The sequence below is a fragment of the Caenorhabditis briggsae genome (assembly GCF_000004555.2).
Source record: "Caenorhabditis briggsae complete genome, chrV, whole genome shotgun sequence".
In the NCBI taxonomy this organism is placed as follows: domain Eukaryota; kingdom Metazoa; phylum Nematoda; class Chromadorea; order Rhabditida; family Rhabditidae; genus Caenorhabditis; species Caenorhabditis briggsae.
This window is the reverse complement of record NC_013488.2, coordinates 5,976,571-5,980,594: the sequence shown is the minus strand read 5'-3', so window position 1 is coordinate 5,980,594 and position 4,024 is coordinate 5,976,571.

Here is a 4,024-nt window from a genome sequence, read left to right as displayed (position 1 = left end):
TTTTCTATGAAAGCTTCTCTACAAAACCAGAAGCAAGGATAGTGGTTACTGAAATCCGTCAGAAAAATCTGAAAAAAATGAGCAGAAAAATTCCGAGAATTGTGTATATATAATTTGATATAGTCACTACGAGACGCTATGCAGATTTTTGATACTTCTAGTAAACGAAAGAACAATTTTAGAATTCTCGCAAGAAGAAATTGCAGGTATCGAAAAATCAAATAGCCTAAACTTCAAGAAGCGGAAATTGTAACTAATACAGGGTGGGGAATAAATATAGGCATTAACAATTTCTGAGCCTTCCTCCGTTCGCTCCGATAACAGATCGAAGTCTCTTCAAGAAGGAGTCGACTACGGCACGGAGGTAGTTGACGTCCAAATTGTCCCATGCCGCGGTCAAGGATCTATTCAGGGCCTCCAAATTAGGATAATTTTTTGTGGAGACTCATTGGGTCCAATATTCCCAAAACAAAAAATTCGTTGGATTGAGTACCGGACTGGACGCTGACCATCGATCCTTAGTGAGAAAATCCGGAAAATTGGCTTGGAACCACTGACAAGTGAGCTTTGCAGTGGTGCAGGCACTCCGTACTGATAGAATGGTCAATTGTCGTTCACAAGACGTGATTGGGACTGGGGCAGCACCTCCGACTTCAACATTCGTTCGATGTAGGATTTTTGTTGATCTTGGCTCCACAATCGACAAAACCATTTGAGCATATCTCATCAAATACGGTCACCGTGACCGGGTGAGATGTCTTATTCTGGGTTTTTCATCTCCTACATGAACTATAATAATCGATAGCCCCGATTCAATTGTTCTGGTCAGTCTTGTTTGCCTGAACAATGAACAACTTCATCTATAAAAAACGGGTTTTAAGTGCGTGCCGAAGCGCGTGCCTCGAAGGATATTTTTGGATTTTTTCAGTTTTAACCCTTTGTTACGGTCCGTTTGGAAAGCGCCTTTTTGGGTTCGATATGGAATCATATGGAGCTGTTTTCGGAAAATATTTCTCATTGATTTGCGGAGCATTCTACGACGTCATTTTTTCATGATTCTTTCGTGATTCCTACTGATTTTCTCTCTCACGGCTTTGACGACTCCAGAAGCCGTTCCAAACATCAGATGACCGCTTTTTCTTATATTATTGAAAGTTCCCAATTCTCTGAACCGACGAGTTTCTGATTGACCACTGACTTCCTGATAAAAAGTTTATTAGCGATCTCCAAAGTTCTCACCCCTTTTTCGCGCGCTCCATTCTAGGAGTGTGGTATGGAAAAACGGTCACCATTACCTTCAAAGTTGGAATAATTGCATGAATTTTTCAGAAATAGTTTGAAACAAAAAAATGAAGGGAAAAAATAATAGGGTGTGCAAATCAGACCGTGTTGCTGGCGCCAGAGCTTGCGCAAATTTTGGGCGCTATAATTATTCCCCACCCTGTAACTATGGAAAGTGCTAAGTTATGAAAAAAAAATCAAAGCCACAATTAATAAAAAAGTATCTTGGTTTTTCTGAAAAATGATAATGCCATTTAGAATGAAAATCTAGGTTTAAATTTTTTTTGCTTAAAAAATTTTTGGTTTCAAAAACTCGATTGCCAAAAAACCGAAAAAATTATTAACTAGAAATTCTGGAAATTTGATGCTAAAAGAATATTTAGTCGATCAGCAGACTTATCGAAAAGAAGTTGTAGTTTACAGATGAATGGATAATTTTTAAATTTGATTTCTTGAGCAAACTACGGAAACTTCAGAAAAAGTGGATACTTCTGAAAAGTTAAAACTGAGAAATTAAAAAAAAATATATTTTTGTCTATTATTGTCTTTAGAGAAAATTAATACTAGAAATTCCAAATATTAGGAAAATAACAATTTTTCTAATTTTTAAAATTGTTAAATTCACAAAATTCTATTTTTATAAGTAATTTTGTGTTTTTGGATTTCAGAATTGTTAAATTCGATTTTTTTTTACCACAATTTTCTCTTTGAAGAACTTCTGAACTTCTGAATTACTGGATTTTCGTGAGTTTTCAAATTTCTGGATTTCTGGATTTCTGGATTTCTGGATTTCTGAACTTCTGAATTACTGGATTTTCGTGAGTTTTCAAATTTCTGGATTTCTGGATTTCTGAATTTCTGAATTTCTGAATTTCTGAATTTGTGAATTTGTGAATTTCTGAATTTCTGAATTTCTGATTTTCTGAATTTCTGAATTTCTGAATTTCTGAATTTCTGAATTTCTGAATTTCTGAATTTCTGAATTTCTGAATTTCTGAATTTCTGAATTTCTCAATTTCTCAATTTCTCAATTTCTGGATTTCTGGATTTCTGAATTTCTGAATTTCTGAATTTCTGAATTTCTGAATTTCTGAATTTCTGAATTTCTGAATTTCTGAATTTCTGAATTTCTGAATTTCTGAATTTCTGAATTTCTGAATTTCTGAATTTCTGAATTTCTGAATTTCTGAATTTCTGAATTTCTGAATTTCTGAATTTCTGAATTTCTGAATTTTTCAAAATTTCTACAAATTCCAATTTTCTGATTTTCTATTCCTTTTTTTCCGAAACTTCCATCTTTCGAAATTCTAGTCCATGTTATTTTTATCGGTTTCTGGACATGAACCAGAATTATGGACATGAACCAGAATTATGTCGTTTGGTAGAAATCCAATTTTCTTGCATACATAATCTCGGCTCAGAAGAGCCCGATTATTTGGGATAAGCTTGAGCGCCATGTGGCGGTGGGCTGATTTTTAAAAATAAAATAGTTGTCTTGTCCCAAATGTATGCAAATGTTCGTCGAAAAAATCAAATCTATAGGAGAGTTTATATGAAATCTTGTGCAGAAATTGAAATAATTCAGCCCAAAGTGACAAAGGGCAAATCATTTTTAATCAAAAATAGGCGAGTGGCGTTTTGCTTCAGAGTGTTGTAGAGTTTTATCCAGGAAATTTGGCTGTTTCGATTTTCCAAAAGCATCATGAAACTTACACCAGCCACTGAAAAAAAAAAATAAAATGATTTAAAAATAACATCTAAATAACGATTAAAAAAAAAAACAAACAATGAACTCACTGATTATATAAACTTGAGAAAGATATGCGCCTCATTTCACTGTGACCCTAAACCTCCGAAAAGTCCTCAGGGTGTTCCAGAAGCAGTCGGATAGTACATCATATGCGTCCGTTTTACAGATGGCAACAAATCCGAATTTGTACCCCAAGCATGGGCAATCAAATGTGGAAATTGCACATCTTTCATTTTTGTCTCGGTTTCACTCGAACGATAGTCGTAAATGTGCGATCTGAGAGAGCTGTGGGGCAGCGATGAGCGGAAGAGATTTACGGAAATTTACGGAAGACGGTTTATCTTCGAAATGAAAAATGCTACCAAAAAGTTGTCAGCGGACACAATGTAGATCTCAAGAAGAGCTATCGATTGGTATAAAAATTGTTTTGAAATTTTGTTGAATTATTTAAATAGAGTCTTTCTTCCGTCTTCCGTGTGCCAGACGGAAGACGGAACACGAAAGAAACGCCATATCTCAACTCCCCATCAATATTATAATGTAACTTTTATACTAATAAATAAACTCTCATTGAGATCTACATTTTCTCTGTTGACAACTTTTTGGTAGCATTTTTCATTTTGAAAATAAACAGTATTCCATAAATTTCCGTAAATCTCTTCCGCTCATCTCTGCTGTGGAGTGAGAAGCGGTTATCATAAAATCTGATGAATCCAAGTAGGTGTGACTTGACGGTAAGAAGTTTTCAAGTAATCTCGCCTTGTGATACCTATTTTTCTATAGCAATTTAAAACCCAAACGAAGAAAGTGGTCGGCTTGCTGAAACCCGTTAGAAAAACCTGAAGAAAAAGTTTTCAAGAATTACATATACCGTAAAACCTCTAATAGAACGACACCCGGATCGTCCACTTTCAGCCTATATATTTCACTTCTTTTGAAAGATATCAAAAAGTGGTTAACTAGTAAAATGTTTATCAGGATATCAGCAACTAT